Source organism: Protopterus annectens, chromosome 5.part0, assembly GCF_019279795.1.
Source record: "Protopterus annectens isolate FY-2018-M chromosome 5.part0, PAN1.0, whole genome shotgun sequence".
Taxonomy (NCBI): Eukaryota; Metazoa; Chordata; order Ceratodontiformes; family Protopteridae; genus Protopterus; species Protopterus annectens.
Genome location: NC_056735.1, coordinates 522,135,907 through 522,156,238, shown reverse-complemented (window position 1 = coordinate 522,156,238; position 20,332 = coordinate 522,135,907).

Below are 20,332 nucleotides of genomic sequence, written 5' to 3'. Positions count from 1 at the left end.
AAGAAACATACTAATAGCTGGTCTCAAGGGGGCATTTCTTTTCCAGACTTTAATTTATATACTATCTCTTCTATTATAAAAGTTATTACTTTGTTAATAGATCAGTCATACGTTGCAAAATGGAAAGATTACTGGGAACTAATTAGCATTTACTTCATGAAAATCTCTTTAACACATAAAACTATTATTGTAAATAACCCCATGTTATGGTTACTAAAAGAATTTTGTACTTCAGTTATTGCACCAAAATATATAGTTAGTTACCCATTAAACATTATTATTAGTTATCGCAATTTTATATTCATGCATCCTAAGTATAAGGAATGGAATTTTATTCTATTCCCTATAATGTATACACAAGGTATGCTCTTGTCAACCACTTCTGAAAGAACTCTTTTAGTCACAGAAAATGATCTAAAGTACTGGTACCAGTTGCTATCTGATAATAAAGTAAAAAATTTAGACTTCTTAAAACAAGAATGTGATCTGAGAGAAACTTGTTGGTTAGAAGTTCAGACCTTTAGACAACATCTTATTAATAAAATTGATTTAATGTCTATAACAGTTAAAGAATCTATTCCAATACTGATTGATTACTTGATATTAAATTTACAACATAAAGTTTCTGATAAAGGTAAGCTTTCATACATACATAAAATTATCAGAGAAGAAACTTATTACAGTGTAGATACCTATTGGAATTATTTCACTTCCATTAATGGTGAATCACCAAACCAAAAAGATAAACAATATATATTGGAATCTGCTTATAAAACTACTTCTTCCATTATTTGGAGACTTTTTACTTGGAAATTTTTACATAGATCCTTCTATACACATTTGATGATGTATAAAATAAATAATAAAGACAATCTATGTACAAGATGTAATGTAGAAATTAATGCTGATTGGGCACATATGTTTTATGACTGTATAAAATTGAAGGAATATTGGAAGTTAATCTATTTTTTTGCAGGCTCTTTTTAAAGATAATTTCATTATTTCTAAATCACTTATATTACTCAACACTCCTGTTCCTAAAAGTGTTAAAAAAGTTAAGCTTCCCTTGTTATAGTCTATTCTAGCAGTGGCTAGAAAAATAATAACTAGAAATTGGATTTCAGATACTCCTCCTTCGTTTAATGAATTTAAAAATGTTATGACTGAAGTGTGTCATATGGAATTGATGACAATAAAATCAAGAACTACTAGAAAAACATCTTATTATATTATATGGGATACTTTACAAAATCTGTTAAAAAAGTCTTAGCTTCAATAGCATGTTTTTTTAGTTTAACTAATTGATTTGATTTGTAGTGGATGTCTTTGTAAATACTTTGGTTATTTTATTGAATGTTATAACCATTTCTATTTTAATTACTTGTATAAAATTGTTATGATATTTATTTTGTATGTTAAAAACAATAAATTTGTTTAAAAAAAAAAAAAGAAATAAAGGAAGTCAGTTATAAAAAAAAAAAAAAAAAAGAAAGCATCTGCAGTTTGTACAGATTTATGCAGTATGAAATAGAATAAATGTGTTAACCCTTTTCAATCTCTAAATGCACTAAGCATATTACTAATACACACATTGATACATATTTTTCTGACATTTCCCCCCTATTTATACTTTTATTTTACTTTCAAAATAAGCATAAACAGTTTGTTTTCTTCTCCTAACCTCTTCCCACTCAGGATTTGCAGTTAGGAGAGTCATTCAGTTTAAACTTATGAAAGCATTTTCAATCTTTTAATAGTTCTTCAAACTCAGTGCTTTGATATAAGGTTTCAGAAACTGACATGTCTATAAAGTCTTTTATCAGTCTTTTCATGCAGGGGATGCCCCAACAAACACATACTCCCAGTAGGAGCATTCCTACACAAATGGCAATCAGGATGTTCATTAGGATGGTACCCCACCCCCCAAACCATTTCTGGAAAAAGTCCATCAGTGGGTTTGAGCCTGGTTTGGTCATGACCGACACTTGCTGAAATACCTCAAGATGATTGTCTATCTCATGTTTATGGTCAGGAATATACAAACAGCATTCTTCTTGGATTAAAGCACAAGTACCACCTCTTGCCACCAGGGTGAAGTCAAGAGCCATGCGGTTTTGAAGTACTACAGTTCTCATAGCATTCAGTTCATCAGTCACCAACTCAAGAGTGGAAAAAGTTGCATTGCTCATTACTTCGAGAAGTTTCGACAGTTTTCTCAGCTCTCAGATCGATTTCACTGCTCCATATGCCGGTAATATGCCTGCCCACGATATAACACTATCACTCAAGTCTATATGTGTCAGTCCTTTGCCTATGGAATGATGGTCTTTCCAACGTGCATTGATTTGTCCCACTGGATTTACAGGTTTCTTGATGACCTCTCAGACATTTTGAATTTTTCCTCGAGGCAAAACTGCAGTGTGTCGTATGGCCGGAACCAGGTAACTCAAAAAACAACTGCTGGACCAATTTTCAGGTAACCATTTGTATGCCTTTCTGCCACGCACAAAGTAACAGTCCTCTACTTTTGTAGTAACCTTGCTATGAATATACACTCACCCTGCATGAAACATTTTTCTATCAATTATAGATAGTTGTTTATAAAGAACAGAATTATGTTTTACTTCATCAAGTGTTTTGTGCATCAATCCAAGAAATGAATCATAGTTTGTATTACAATAAAGATTTACATTGTTACCTTTAGTGTAACATTTATAAGGAACAGTCACATTGCAATTGCTCCAACCCACCTGAGCAGTATAATTTTTATAAAAACAGTTCCCTTTTGTGGAACAGACAAGTGCAATGCTATTTTATCTTGTGACATAATGGTTGAGGCATCATAAATCAAGTTCTCCCAGGTCTCATTGACCCCTAGGGGGACTGTAGTTATTAATAACCTCCCCGTATGCTGTCGGCAAAGCTGTGCAAATCCAGCAATTCGAAACATTGAAAGTCTCAGCATACACATATTTAATAGCCTGGTAAGTGTTAAAGTTTGGATGCCAGTCTATGAGTAATGCTTCAAGTTTATTCAGTTCAGTCTGTGTGGCTGGGAAAAGGAAAGACCACAACAAAAAGATTATTGTCACTAGTACAGTTAACAGGATGATTATGCAATACTTCTGAGGAAAGGGTTGCTCTGCATTCCTGCTTCTTCTGGACTCTATCATTTTTACTCTTGGCATGTGACAAGATTTTTGTCCAGTTCAAAGTTTTTGACTAATTTACAGTGCGTCAGGTGGATCCAGGAGGCGCACTCCGCAATTTTGACTGCAGTGGGTGTCGACAGAAGCACTTGATATGAATCTTCCCACTTTGGTGATGCCCAGTTCTTTTTCTTTACTGTTTTCACCCAAATCCAGGTACCAGGGGACACTGCCACTTCTAACGGTCTGGTTCGTTCTTTATCTGAAACAGAATTTGACTGCAACAAATGTTTAGAATTTAACAAGTTTCGCATACACTCAGCTAGTGTACTGTCAGCTTCCTGGTCTGCGGGCATGAGAGATTTCCACTGAGGTATATAATAAGCCCTTCCAAATAATTTTTCAAAAGGTGTCAATCCTTTTGCATTCGGAACAGTTCTCATGCTCAACAGTGCCAGGGGCAGACAGTACACCAAATTTCTCTGTGTTTCTACTATTAACTTTCTTAGCTTATTCTTTAAAATCCCATTATGCCTCTCTGCTAGCCCTGCAGATTATGGGTGATACACACAATGATTTTTTAAAGAAATACCAACATTTCTACTTAACTGTTGTATGGTCTGGTTTACGAAGTGTGTGCCATTGTCACTGTATATTCTTTCCAGAATACCGAATCTAGGGATGACTTCTTTAACAAGAACTTTGGCCACAGTTGCCGTGTCTGGATTTTTAGTCGGAAAGGCTTCCACCCATCTGGAAAACATATCTACAATGACAAGACAATACTTCTTATTTTCACATTTATTCAACTCTATAAAATCCATACAGATAACATGAAACAGATATGGTGGTGTAGGGAAACTCCCTTGCTTGGGCTTTAACGTCCCTTGTGCATAATGTTTATTACAAACATGGCACATCGAGCAGAATTTTTTAGAGTAATTTAAGAATCCATATGTCGTGAACACTTGGTTCACCAGCTGTACCATCCCCCCTGTTGAGACATGGCACTGCCCATGGCTCAACAAAGCTGCATATCTAAACAAATTAGATGGCAATATCGGTTTCCCTTCTTTAGAGATGTACAGCCCCTTTTCGAGAATTGCTCCTCGTTATACCCATCTTTGTTTTTCAACTTTGTAGTAAGTGTCTGCATTGTCTTTAACATTTCTAAGTCTAAAATCTCAGTTGTAATTCCTCATTCAAAATAAATACTTCTGAAGCTGCCTGCTTTGCAGCTGTATCAGCTCTCGCATTACCTTTTGAAGTCCTGTCCTGTTGCTTGGTATGAGCTGTGCATTTACAAATAGCTACTTTCTGAGGTAACTGAATAGATTCTAAAAGATCTAAAATAAACTGTGCATGATTGATTGGTTTGCCAGTAGATGTTATCATTCCTCGATTTTTCCACTGTTGTGCAAAAACATGTACAGTAGAAAAAGCGTACTGGCTGTCAGTAAAAATGTTCACACATTTACCCTTTGCTAAGGTACATGCCCGTGTCAAAGCAATCAATTCTGCTGCCTGTGCAGATAAATTGTGTGGTAAAGATTTTGCTTCTATAATGTCAGTATCCGAAACTACTGCAGATCCCACTAGGTTCTGTCCTGCAGGACACCTTTTGCATGAGCCATCCACGTAGTATGTCACCTCGGCATCATCCAAGGGAACATCCATAAGGTCTTTTCTAGGCAGTGTCTTTTGCTCAATCACCTGCAGGCAGCTGTGTGGTGTGCCATCTGCAGGGGTTGGGAGCAAGGTAGAAGGGTTCAAAGTCATACATCATTCAATTGTCATATGAGGTTGTCTCAACAATATAGTCATACAGGAAAGATGCCTAGCAGGAGAAAGATATGCTACCTTTTATTGCAGTAAAATAATCGCGACTGCATGAGGCATTCTCAATGTGAGAGGGTGGAACAAATCTACTGAGGTCGATGCCTGTACTGCCATTGCAGCTGCAACTACTGCTTGTACACAGTGAGGTAAAGACCGTGCCACTGGGACCAGTTGTGATGAATAATAAGCAATAGGGCATTGCTTGTCTCCATGCTGCTGTGTTAACACTGATGTCATATAACCTTGCTTACAATCTACAGTTTGGAAAAAAACGTTTATGATAGTTTGGTAATCCCAAAACTAATGAGGACGCTATTAACTGTTTCAGTTTGCAGAAAGCAAATTCTGCTTCTGGTGTCCCTTGTAACAAATCCTGTGCTGCCATAGGCTTTTTATAAATCAGGTTAGTCAATGGTGCAGATTCCAAGGCTTAGTTTGGAATCCAACTCCGACAAAAATTAGTCGTACCCAGGAAGGACATCATTTCCTTCTTGGTAGTGAGTTTTGGTGCTTGCAAAATTGCTAATGTCCTACCTTCCTTGGATATTACATATCCTAGGTATTTAACTTGTTTTTTCCAAAGCTGCAGTTTATTTTTGTTTACTTTATGTCCTTCAGTGGCCAAAAATTGTAATAGCGCTATGGTATCTTCTTTACAATCTTGCTGGGTGGGGGCCGCCAGCAGGATATCATCAACATAAAGTAAAATCTAGCTACCTCTTGGTGGGGTAAATCCCGTCAAGTTGCTTGCCATTTCTTGTGAGAATATTGTTGGACTTTCACAATACCCCTGTGGTAGTCGCGTATATATATACCTTTTCCCCTGAAATGTGAATGCAAACCAATACTGGCTGTCAGGGTGTATCGGTATTGAGAAGAACGCATTGCTGATATCTACCACAGAAAAATATTTCTGTTGAGGTTTTAAATCATTTAACAGGGTGTGTGGGTCTGGCACCATAGGTGCCCTTGGTATTACTGCGTCATTTACAGCTTGTAAATCTTGGACCATACGCCACTCTCCATTTACTTTCTTAACAGGAAATAAGGGTGTGTTACATGGTGAATCAGGAGATTCCACCAGCACCCCTTCCTTAAGTAAAGTTGCTATAATAGGTTTGATTCCCACCTCTGCATCTTTTCTTAAGGGATACTGTCTTTTTTGTGGTCTAAATGCTGACTTTGGCGTAATAGTAACTGGTCCTGCTGTACGAATAAGTCCTACATCTGGCTTTCCTGTTGACCAAAGAATTTCTGATATATTCTGTAAGGCATTCTCTTCCTCCTTCAGTAGGAGTGCTAATCAGCTGTCCTTGCTAGACTGCAAGTGTACAGCTGGATGGGTCTGAGTTATCCAATTCAACTTCTGCATTTGTATTAACTGTTCTGACAGTTCTAACTCTGTCTATTTTTTCCCATCTCGTGACTTTTTCTCCTAAGTCTACCCATTTCACATTTTTGTCCTTAGTTAAGCTAACGTGGTAATCAATTAGATTTATAAAGTGTAAAGAACTCCTGGGGCAATGAACAGCTGACTACACTGTTCCCTTCTGTGTCCCAGTACAGATTACGTAATATCAATCTGTTTGCACGATTTCTAAACAATTCTTGCTCATATTCCTTATCAGGTCCTGGTGTGTTACAATAATACAGAGTACAGTGCAACAAATGTTGTTTATCAGTGTCAAGGGAGGGGAACTTCCTGATGGCTATGTTCATCAACTCTTCGGTCACTGCCACTGGACCAGTCGTAACCAAGTCCTGGCTGTACCAATAAAACATTTTACCCTCCGTTTGCACTGCAAAGGTATCAATTTGTCGCTCTGCTTCCATACCCTGCATAGTTGGAACTACTGCTATATCAAATAGCTGCATAAGGTTTCTGCCCAAGAGGTTTACTGGGCATTTTGCAGAAACAACAATTTTGCTTTTCTGGGTCAATCCTGAAATAGGATCAGTTATCACAATATTATGGGAGAGGGGCTCCCGATACAGATGTCCATTAGCTGCTTTCACTAATATGTAATCAGGTGACTCTGAGTTCTCTGGCAGTTTGGAGGGATGTATCAGGGTCCATGATGCCCCTGAGTCACACAAGAATCTGACTTCCCTCCCTTCTGCCAGGAGTGTAACTTCTGGTTTCATGTCTGCTAAATAGAGCTCTAAGCTCAATAAAGCCAAATCCAATATTTCATTTTCTTCACTATCCGTGACTTCCTGCACTTCCTCTATTTCTTCTGTCACATCCTCTACTCCCTTTATCACATTCTCACTTGTCCTTTCTCTGCTATCCCCTTTTAGTGATTCCTATCATATAGTCAGTCCTCACCCTCCTTGTCTTCTGTGATTGCTTTCTTGTTTTTCTTGCAATTCCTTGCCAAGTGTCCTTTTTTACCGCATTTAAAACATTCACCCCTTTTCTTTCGCCCTTCAAACTCCTCTGATCGCTGATCAGATTGTTTGTTTCCCTGGGCATTTCTCTTGCCCTTTTTCCCGGACTGTACTACATAAACTTCTGCTCCATCTTCTACAGAAAATACTCGGGCTTTCTTTTTCTTTTTGCTATTAAAATGCCTTTTGGCATGCCTAGCATATTCAAGTAATGACTGTAACCTGCTTGTACGATGATCTACCATGTGCTTTGTAATAAAGCTGCTTATGGGTGCAATACTGCCTTTCAAAAATGCATTCTTTAACTGCTGCTCATATGGGGAATCATATGTCTGATCGTCAGGAACCACAGTGGTTATTAAAACATTCTAATAGTCTGGCATAATACCTGTCAACAGTCTCGCCTTCTTGTTGGATGCATTGATTAATGCAAGTCCAGTCTTCCCTAGGCTTCCATTTCTCAGAAATTCGGTCTGTAAGACCTTTCACTCTGTTGTCTAATTCTGCGCTGCTATGTGGGAGGGGCCTGAGCGCACCATCACAGGGATTCCAGTCGCCACTAATCATGTGCCAATCTGGTCCCCCAATTTGTCTGACTACTTTTTCTAACTCTTCTCCATTTAAATTTTAACTTATCCTCATTCCTTGCAAATCTTCTAGAAACTTTCTAAAATTAACTTTTGGATGGGGAATTCCCTCAGTGGCTTTCCAGATGTCTTCCGGAGTCCAGGGTCTATACACTAGAATAGTTGGGTCCTGACCTTCTTGTCCTGCCTGAGGATTAGGCACTTCTATAAGTGGGAATATTTCTTCTTCACTCATAGATCGTGAATTCCTACCCATTTGATATAACTCAATGTCCCCCTTTGAGTTTCCCGCCTGTGTTCGAGACCTGGTCTCGACGGGATCTCTAATAAACGGTTTTGCTTTTGTAGAGTCTCTATTTACAGTGACAGCAGGATATCGTGGGGGTGGACTAACTTGTTCACTTGTCTCATATTCTGGTAAGGGAGGCGGAATTCCTAATTGACGTTGCTTTTTTACCTGACCTTTAGAATTGGTTTTAAGCTGTTTGACAAGTTTGACAAGCAAGGATTTTTCTAATTTACCATCAAATTCATACTTATTAACCCATTTTGAGTAGTATTTAATATTATCAGCACACTGTGACTGCATGTATTTCGCGTCTTCGGTTAACGGTGGATTTTGGGGTCTTTTTGTGCAATTATTACCCATTCTGTCCTACCCTTTTAATCGGTATGTAACTCCTTATTATTTAACGTGGTGCCATGGATTTTGTTATAGTCTCTTCAGAATGACTGCCTACTTGCTCTGTTTCCCTGATCTATGACAAGACAGTAATCTTTTTGTCCCTGACTTGTATAAACAAAGTCTTAACAAAATAAATACAAATCTAGTCCCTGATCTAAAACAGAAAAAAAAGGTAGATTCACCTTACCTGAGCCTTTGTGATTGATCACCTGGTTCAAGTAAACCCGTCCTTCAGTCGCAGATCAGAAAGTGGCTGGCCTCTTTTGTATGACAATTCAGTCGGAGGGCTTTTCAACTAAGAAGAACAGATGTGGTTTCTTCCCCGTACGGTTTCAAGCCACCTGGCCTGTCTGATCCGAGGCAAAGTGAGGGTTTCCGGTCCGAAGGACCAATCTGTCAAAGGAAAAAACTTCAAAGACCAATACATGTAAGGTTCAGTTAAGGCACATTTAATAACTTGCTGCAAGGAGACAAAAACATGCAAATACAAGGATTTGTCTAACTACTAACAGGAAACATGCTATTCTTATACTGTTTTACAAGACATGGCCTTCTATGGCTGACGTAATCAAACATAACTTTCAGTATTGTTCTACAGCAGATGTTACTCAGATTTTCTGCTGACATGACTAGATTTGTGAGAAACTTTCTGAGAAAAACAACATGGCCTTGGTGGGCACTAATCCGTTTACAGGCTTCTATTGTACAGTGTTACATTTCAAGGTACTTTTCTAACTCAGATACAAGCAAATGCTGATTGCAGTCCATATTTTCAAGCAGGCTTTGTCCTAATTATCTATAGCTTCTACAGCTGTGTATTTTCTCACAGCACAAGCGGAACTTCTTGTCTAAGTTTCATACAAGTAGTACTGTTCTATTCATTATTTTCCTAACATAAGCAGGAATCATCTGCTTCTCAGTAAATTTCCAAGGCATAAGCAAGATTTTAGCTAACAATACAAGGTCAGAAGCATCTGCAGTTTGTACAGATTTATGCAGTATGAAATAGAATAAATGTGTTAACCCTTTTCAAGCTCTAAATGCACTAAGCATATTACTAATACACACATTAATACATATTTTTCTGACAGTGATGATCTTCCAACTTCTAACTGACTACAGCTAAACTGACTGTGATAACTGTCATAGATTTTTATATCAGGTTCCAAAGAAATTAAAACAAAACAAGTTGATCTGTGAGCTCCATCCCCTCAGTGCCATTTATAGAATGACATCACATTTGATCACATGACTCTGGTAGAGTACAAACTCAGAACTTTTCTAAGATCTTTTGCAGTATTTAAAAATTATAGAATTATTTGTTTAAACATAAAACATTTAATCAGTTATAATAACACTGTCGATACATTTTTAATACAAGCATCTGTACAAGTCAGTATGTCAGTCAAATGACAGAAAATTGTTTACAAAACTCCAGCTAACTATGCTTGTAAAAATTACAAATGCAATACCCTATTCTCTCTGGTACAGATGGCAATACCTCACATTGTCAAAGGGGCATGTTAATCTTTTGGGGCATCTTTCAGAAATAACCTGTTGATCCCAACCACTTTGGCAAGTTTTCTATCTGTGAATCCATAATTAAACTGCATTTTTGTATAACAAAAACATGGAACCATCTTAAAGACCATAACAATTTATCAGTGAAAAACCCCTACTTACAATCACATGAAAAGGGTGGCCCACAAGGTGTATGTGTGGTAATTCTCCTTTGCTGTGTGCACATAAAATAGTTTCTCTCAAAGGTTTAACAATGGGGCAGCATGACTCGGTTGATCCCTTGACTCTGTTCCATCCTTTTAATAATCTTCTCACAAGCCGATATTTGTTAAAATTTTTAAGAATGGACACCTTTGCCAAAAGAATGAGAGTTACTGCTTTTGCAGTTCTGGAATCTTCTCCCTTAACCCATTGTGATGCAAAGCTGCAAACTAACAAAGTGAGTGACCACATTCTCTCTCTCTCTCTCTCTCTACCTTTGGTAGGTTTTGTTAAAAACTATTAAAGAACCTAAAAGTGGTTACATGCATCCTCTTTGTGTTACTAGCCCAAGAATTTTGCCAAACCATGTGGGCTGTCCATCTCCAATTATCCACAGGCATGATGGAATATACGTTGTCAAACTCGCTATCTCAGGACCAGCTACCAAAACTTATTGGTTGAAAGACTGTCAACAGGACAGGGCAAACCCCTGGAATGTCTTTGGCAGCAAAAGATAAACAAATGTGAAATCTATGAAGAATCTGTAGTCTTAACAAAGACTGAACCCATGAGGACCTGGAAAACATTTTGAAAAGCATTTGCACTACTACCTGGTTGTTGGACAAAAAATACATTTTTTTTGTTGCATACATCTTTCCAGATAAAACCTGACTATCCAAATTGACCTGCAATCAAGAAATGTAATATCTTTCTTCCTGACAGGCATCCATATAGCACAAGGTGCAGAAATCCATGTTCCCTTAAAGTGGGTGACAATGCTAAGACCCACAGTAACAGCAGTAAACAACTGTCTGGAGTAACTGGAGACCCAGCCATCCTGCACATGGAAGTCTATTACAAAAATGGACCGCTATCCTTTAACCCAGACTTTGTGGCATTTCTGGCAGCCTTCCTGTAGATTAGATATAGATCTAGAAAAAAATTCTAGCAAGAGCTACTGCCCTGCATGCAAAATTTAATAAGCCACAAATTGCATTAACTGTATTGCCCTACACTTTCTTCGCTGCCAAGAAAGATCTGATATCTGAACTCAAGTAATACAGCTCATCTTGAGGTATTCTAAAACAGGAAAAAAAACAGGAAAAAATGACATCCAACTCCAAACCCAAGCCATAGGGACCCCGACCGCTGACAAAGCTCAGTGAATATGGTGATACCTTCTTGAGGTTCATGCTCCCCTTCCTGCATAAACATAACATCATCTAGATAATTTACCACTCACTGTTTGGTAGCTCTTTATTCCCAGCTCCACTGTAAACCAGTGCTATATTTTCCAAAGGTAGTACAGGCCCAACACAGCCTACAATCATAGACATGTTAAAATAATGACTACCTTCAAAACACATTCAGAAAATATGTTATTCTTAATGTCTGATAGGAAGCAATTGAAAATGTAATCCCACATCTTGATTAGCTAGCCAGGGATTATTGAATTAAAGAATAATATATATAACATCATCCAAAGACAAGTACTGAACTCTAAAATGCCTTCTGCTTATACATTCATTACCTTATGCCCTTTGTGGAAAAGAAAATAATTTGCCTTCTGTTGTTTTGACAACTAATCTTACTGAGGAGAGACTTTAAATGACTCAAAAGGGGGAAGAAGCAAAGAAACTCACCACTCTCCCTTCACTGGTCTCCTTGTCTAAAAGTGTATTTTAGGCAACTTCCTTTCCTAGTACAGACTTTAAATTCTTACAGGCTAGAAGACCATGGGTCAGCATTTTATTTGATAGAAAATCATCTTTGAAACTTTGACCAATTCAGAAGTGGCTTGATGTTCAGGATAGTTTTTCAAAAACTGGGTTCTAATAGCATGTTTTATATGTGATTGACTCCTGAAACTGTTTCCCTGGAAGTGTGCAAGTAGCTGGATCCACGAATACCTCAAAAATGGGTACTTCTTTCATCTGCACTTATGGGAATATTTTTTACTTTCAATGTCAGATATGTCAATGTGTTTACCTGATTTAGAACCATTCTTTGGCCTACATTGGGTTTTCTGGGTGCCTCCCCCCCCACTACCACCATGACTGAGAGCAGGAATGCACAAACCTGCATAATGGTCATGAGCATTTATTTATGTTGAAAGGTTCAACAGGCATTAACCTTGGAGTCTGCTTGTTTGTCATTGTTGCATGTCACACACTTGGGCCTGTCAATCATGACACCCAGCCAAGAATCAGCATTCTATTTTCCAGTTTCAATTTACTATTGATGACCCTAAGTTTCCTAAATGTCTGCACATGCCAGAGCCAAGCTAAGACCCTCCTCCCAAAAGAATGTACTTCCTTTGTAATTACAAAGTAGCTCTACAGTGTCCAAGCCTCTGAAGGATCCCTCTCGATGAAAACAGCCATAAAATGAAGAAATATAAAATAACAAATTATTCCATGATTTTGCCTTACTTTTCTTTGACCGACATTAACTCATTAACTCAGTGCTGCTAATGCAGAAAATAAATCTTTATCCTCTTGACCTCCCCATCAAAACAGCTGTCCCACAGGGATCCATCCTTGGACCCCTCCTTTTTAACATCTTTACCAAAGAACTCCACAAACCCTGTCCCCAGTCACCCCTCATACAGTACGTTGATGACTCTACTATTATATCTATATCTGATAACCCAACTGAAATACTAACCCTCACATAAACATCATTTAACCTCACTGGAACCTGGCTAACAAAGCATCAGCTCATACTCAACCCTCAAAAAGCAAAACTCTTACTCTTTCTCCCAAAATCCCACTCTCATCTTAAATCATCTTTCTCTATCTCCTCAATCAATAACCTTAATAGCTCCAGAAACCCACACAAAGCTCCATGGAGTAATCATAGATGACCAACTCACAAATCACTAAGCACACCGTATCTAACAAACTAATAATAATTACCACAAAACTTGCATAACTGGTGAAACAGTGGACTAGGACAGATTTGGCAATCACACAATAAAGATAAACAAAAAATATAACTAATTCCAACAAACAGGGATGTAACCATCAAAATTAAACAACCAAAAGAACATCACCAACATAACAATGCAGTGTGGTAATGATGAAAACTTGCTGGAAGTAAGATTTGCTGGACAGTTTCATGTAAAAGACAGTGAGAACCCACAGACCAAAACAGAGAAATTCCCAAGACAACTGCCGGAACACTTAGAGACAAAGACTGAATTCAAAAAGGTTACCATAAAGTGTACACTATGTGTACGCTGTGAGTACACTTTCTGAATTCAAGAAAAGCCTTAGCACAATGCTTGTGCTGTCTATTCACTCAGAAAGTTTACACTTGTTTGTGTCTTTCGGCTTTTCCCTGTTAGGGGTCGCCACAGTAGAACTCCGGTCCGCTAATGATTGGCAGTAGAGTTTTACGTGCTGGCTTGCTGGGCCTAACGCACAACCTGCTATGAAGGAATGCCCATTCACGCATGTCGCCACACAGAAGACGCTCTAACTGAGAATCGAACGGGCATCGTCTAACTGTGAGGCGACAACGATACTGCAGCACCACCACCGCAGCTCACTCAGAAAGTTTACACTAATGGAGGAATTTAGTAAAGATAACATTAATTTTTTTTACAGTGTGTGCATTGCTCCACAATGCGCACATGGGTGCAAACAGTTTTAGATTCAGTAATCCCCATTTAGCAGCTCAGAAGCACGTGCAAACAGGGAAACTTCTGTGAAATGCAAATTGTGGCTTAAGTAGATGAATTTCATGCAAATTAGCCAAGTGGAGTTATCCAACAAGATGTAGTACATCTGTGTACACTCCTTGTCCATGTCAGTAGTGTACACTAAAATATGGGGATGTAAAAATATATGTGTGTGTGTGTGTGTGTGTGTGTGTGTGTGTGTGTGTGTGTGTGTGCATGCCTGTATTGCCCTACATACCCAGATCATGGAGAGTAAAGGTGCACTATGACACATACATATAATGTTAGACAAAGGACCAAAAGTAAGGGCTCAACATTATATAATGCACTTACAAAATGTGGAAGTACATATAATAGCATCTGTTGCATTTGGAGGATTATTGGGACATCTGAAGTTCAGGTTTGTGGTAGTATTCTTTCACGTCATGTGCAAATGATGCCACATTTGACAGCAAACCACAATTTAGTGTGAAACATACATAAATATGAGTCAAACCTGTATACTTGCTGCAAACATCTGGACAATGTAGAGTGGTGGAAACCTTGTAAATGTATGGCACACTATGAGTGGTTGAAACCTTGTAAATGTATGGCACACTATATGAATATTTCCATGTATTGTGAAGTCATACGTTTGCATCTACACCAGCAACAACACCCACATTCACTACAGCCCCCTGTGTCTGCTGGATTTCACCACACATATATCAGCAACTGAACAAGTTCTGTAATGTGTAATGTTGTGTGATCACTCATTGAAAGGCAAACTGATTTTCGCCACAGGCATGCCCATCCTAATGGAAACAGACATATATGCCCAAAACAGGTACTTTGTCACATAACTAAACTACAAAACAGTTATCTGACTGCTAAGCTAATAGATGCAGATGACAGTAAGAAGCAATGTGACTCTGCAGGCCTCCAAAGCTGTTTAACACAGGGCTTGATTATGTCCTCTAAGATTAGTTCACCTGCAGTCATTTACAAAGCAGACTTGAGCCATGGCACGTGCGTTAGTACTGTGATCTGTACTGTATAAGGCTAGGTAGGTAAGAGTTATAATCTCAATCCAACCCACTTGGTGTATATGTGTGTGCATTTCCCCAAAGAGCAAGTGTGAGTCTCACACAGACTTGCAAACTGGTATGGGTGTGCACTTTTTGGGCCTTGCAGTTGATGCAGGCCTCCAAACTCTTGATCGCCACAAAGCCTGCTGATGTCATCTACAATAAAATTAACTAAAGGCATATTGATGTCAGACTGGAGCCATGGCATGTGTGTTAAGTACTGTGATCTGTAGTGTGTAAGACTAGATAGGTAGGGGTTTTAATCTCACTTTAGCTCGTGTGTGTGTGTGTGTGTGTGTGTGTGTGTGTGCCTGTGTATTTCTCCCTAAAGCACAAGTGTGAATCCCACACTAACATCCAGACTAGCATGGGGTGAAGGCCTGCTGATCTCATCTATTATAACATTACCTAAAACCAAGTTAATGTCAGACTTGAGCAGTGGTGTGTGTATGTTAACTACTGAGTTAGGGAGTCTGTAAAAGTAGTTAGGTAGGTGTTCTAATCTCAGTCCATGTTTTGCACTGTTTGGGGCCTTACAGGTGATGCAGACCTCTAAATTATGGTCCTCCACAAGGCCTGCTGATGTCATCTAATATAACATTACTTAAAGCCAAGTTAATGTCATATTTGAGCAGTGGAAGGTGCATTAAGTACTTTGCTATGGAGCCTGTAACACTAGTTAGGTAGACATTCTAATCTCACTCCTGCCCACTTGGTGTGTATGTGTGTGTGAATCCCAAGCTGGCATGGTTTTGCACTGTTTTGGATCTTGCAGGTAATGCAGGCCTCCAAACTCTTGCATCCACAATGCCTGCTAATGTCATCTACTATTAAATCACCTAAAGCCATTAATGATAGACTTCAGCAGTGGTGTGTGTGATATGTTGTGCATTCTGTAAGCTGTAAGTTTAGATAGGTAGGGGGTCTTTTCTCAGAGCAAGTAAACCACTGAATGTTGTGGTATGAAGAATTCTGCAAATGTAGATAGGCAATGGTACTGTTCTCACTGCAACTTACTTAATGTGTGTGTGGATGTTAGCCTGAGCATTTTACATCAGACTATGGGACCATAGGATCATATGAAGTTACTAGGCTAGTAGCCCTTGGGCCGTTACAAGCCTAGCCAAGTTCTTACCCTTTTTTCTACAGTCAGAACCTATTGCCCCCGTCCAAGAGGGACATGGGTGGAACCGCTGGGATGAATTTATGGTCACCCGTCCAATAGTCCAGATTGCTTTTGAAGAGGGCCAATGATCTGCTCTGTTTGACATGAAGTGGGAGTCAGTTCCAAAGTGGTGGTAATCTGTGTGAGACAAATCTGTCACTCAAGCAGATGTTATTAATGTCACATACCAGGTTAAGGTATTTAGAGCGAGGAACCCATGCACCATTTGAGTTATGGATCGGCAGCATTTCCATTTAAACAGGCTCAGAGATTGCCTTGTATGCAAAAAATAGGTCACCTCTGAGTATTCTGTTTGAGACAGTATAAAGTGACAATTATTTCAGATGATCCCCACAAGACAGATGGTAAAGATCTTGAATTTTCCTTTTGTGAAACCTTTGTGGTTTCTCCCATTGCTGCAGGTGCTTGGAAAGGTACATACCAAAAGGGAGGTTCCGCTCAATTATTGAACTGATAAGGGAAGAGTACATGGAGGTTATAACTACTTATTTTCTGGAGATAAATCACTTACATATGAGAGAAGCAAGATATAATGTCCTTCTTACCACTGTGGCAACATGGTGGTCAAAGGTAAGGTAGCTGTCTACCAGTGTGCAAAGGTTTCTCACCACTGAGTGCATACTCATGGTGTTGCTATTGATGTGGTTGGTAGCAGGAACCTTTACTGAAATTAATGATAATACATTTTTTTGCATTGAGTTTAAGACCATGACCTTGGCACCAATCATCTGTTTGTGTAAGACCGTCTTGTAGGATGATGACATCAATTGGAGATTGTATGACCATTCACAGTTTGCAGTCATCAGCAAACTTTGTCAGCCACAGACCTTTAGTTTTTTGCTTCTACATCAGAGAAATAGATTCCAAACCGTACAGGTCCCAGGACTGAGCCCTGTGGAACATCACTGGTTATAGGTCTGCTTTTGGAGGTGGATTCCCCTATTTTGACTATATGAGTTCCATCAGTGAGACAGTTAGTGATCCATCTAACAATATAACAGTTGATGCATAGTTGGCTGAGTTTATCAATGATGCCTTAGTGGGGGATAGTGTCAAACTTCTTGGCTAAGTCCAGGCAGCCTGTATGCACAGATTTCCCCTTATCCATGGACATTGCAACTGTCTTGATGAAGTGCACCAGGTTAAACAGGCATGATCTCCCTTTGACAAATACAAACTGAGTAAGGTCAAGTGTTTTGAGATTGCCTATATCTTTGTTGATAAGATTCATAATGTTTCACTCCATGGCCTTGCAGATAAGGCTAGTCAGGCTAATAGGTCTGTAGTTCCCCAGATCAGTGGATGCACCACCTTTCTGCATGGAAATAATGGTGGCTGTTTTCCACTAAGCTGGTACAAAGCCAGTGCTTATACTATGATTGAAAAGCATACCCATTAGTGTTGCTAATTAATGTTGGAGCCCATGTAGGACACAGCTTTGGATGTTATCAGGTCAGATAGATGCTGTCTTTTTGGCCTTAGACAGGGCATTTATGACCAGCACTTTAGAGATAGAAGGTATCGTGCAAACTTCTGCAACCCATGTTTAAGCGAAGTTTAGCAGTGCCAAACATAAAAATACCGTTGAACATGTTTAAGCAATGTTTAGCATTGTGCACCTTTCCTAAATGTAACAATTATTTAATTTAAAGTCAACCAATGTTTCAGTCATCTGACACAGTTTCACAGCAGTATATGTAAAAGGTATTAATGCCCATGACTCAGACCCTGGACCTACTACACTGTAGGTCATGACTCAACCTATCTAGCCATTGGGACAGTGAAAAGAACTCATATATCTTCAGATATACTGCAAAGGTGCCTGTAAGCATGTTGCTAAGCACCACAGGTCAATGCCAATTAAATGCATCTGGCTTCTATTTTTAACTGTCTAGCTTATGTCTAATGCATGGGTACACAGAACTAAACATAGCAAAATAACATGGTGTATCACACAAAGAAGCACATAAAAATAAAAAAAATACAAATTGAATGCATCTGGTTTCTATTTTTAGATTGCACATACAGTCACATAAATGTAAAAACAATGTAAATAAATCCAACTTAGTGAAATAAAATGTCTTGTACACTTTTAGTCCAGGTTAATGCCCTGAAAGGTATGTGAGTGTGCAGTCAGTCTTACTGGATTCAATATCCATGTTGTTCTGACCTCCCTTAGGCATGCAACACAATGAATATGCATGGTGTGCTGGCAAGGGAGAATCATGGCCATGTGCAGACCCTACATGGACTTTATTGAATCATGGGGTAAGTCTATACATAATGTACACTATGTGGTAGTCTTTATAAGTCTGGCCCCAGGTTAGTTACAGAGACAACTTGGTTTGCCTTGCAAACTTAATTTCTTTGTGAACTATGTAGAAGTCAAATTCTGGGCATCATGTACTTCCAGTATAATATGCATGCTCTCTAAGGTATGGTATATGGATTATACAACCAAGCAAAACACAAGGGGTAACAAACACTCCTGATGTATTTTTACATTTAGTGAAACAATTTGAGTTACTATGCAGTTTTTAACCTCTCTAGCCATTGAGAAAGCGCAGAGAAGTTGACACTTACGAATAAAACTGTTAAAAATCCCAATACATGTAAACACATTCTAAAAAAAAATTATCCCAACATGGTATTGAATGCATTCTGAACATCTAATGTGAATGCAACTGCAGGCATAATGGTTTTAACTTTCAGACGCAGATAATTTAACCATGAACTATTCAAATCAGGACCACCATGTCTGACTTTCACACATTTTATTGTATGGGAAATGTCAACTTGGGCTGTATTTTGTGTTATTTGTTGTCTCAGTAGTTTATAACAGATGCAATGTAAACTGTTGTTATAAATGTTATGTTATTTGTGCCTTTGTGGTCTGGGTCATGGATAAAAAGAATCTTTGGACCAGTTCACTTACCTAGTTAATAAATATTAAAAAAGTAAACCATCAATGAACAGTAAGACTAAAACCAACAGCAAACACCACTTCAAGTATTAGATACTTCTTATTCAGTTCTCTTAAGCAGAGGACTTTAATATATTATTAGCAGTGCTGAATTTTGTGGGTCTTGCATCAGCATTAGTTACTAGCCTATCAAGGTCAGAAAGAAATAAATTTAATAAAAACGTCTACCACCACAATCAAAAATGCCATTGTGTACCTTATACAACATGTAAAAAATAAATCTAGCTCATGAAAAAGAAGTTCAGCATGAAAAATGCAAGCATTCACATAAATCCAAAACACATCCTTCCTCATGTATTTCTGCCAAATGTTATAGAATTCTTCAAAGCCTCCCAGCTTAAAAATGACAGTTAAATTCAAGTGTATGTTATAAGACAGACTACTTATGCATTATCCCTCACACAGATTTATTATGGTATAATTCCATAGAATCTCTCTTCATCAATTTATACTGATTTTATTTTGTTTGATAATAGTTCATTTTTTAGTATTTATTGCTGCAAGCTATATACTTTTTACAAGGCTATTTACAAATGCATGCTTCTAGCTCCTTTTCTGTCTAATAATAAGCAAATACATTCTTATAAGGCTCCTGAGTTCATGCAAATTTGTAGTTCCTATTGCATTTCACTTTGCTGTTATGTTGTCCCTTTTCAAGGTTATTTAAGTTAAAAATGTTTTTTTTTCAACAATCTGATTGAGCAGTTTCTTAGACAATAAAAGTGCTCTCTGCAGGATGCTAACATTTTTTGCTTATTTAATTAATTTTTAAAATGTGGATTTTAACAGAGTTAGTTATTCTGTGTTTTTATGCAAGCCCAATAAATTGTTAAAAGAATTATGAATTCTTTGGGTGATACTGCAATTACCAGTAATAGATGAAAACCAACAATTTCAAACATTTACAGAAACTGCATTAGAAATGCATTTACTCAAATATGTTACCATGAAAGGTTATTGAAAGATTCAATGTTTAAAATGTGGATTTTAATGGAGTTAGTTATTCTGTGTTTTTATGCAAGCCCAATAAATTGTTAA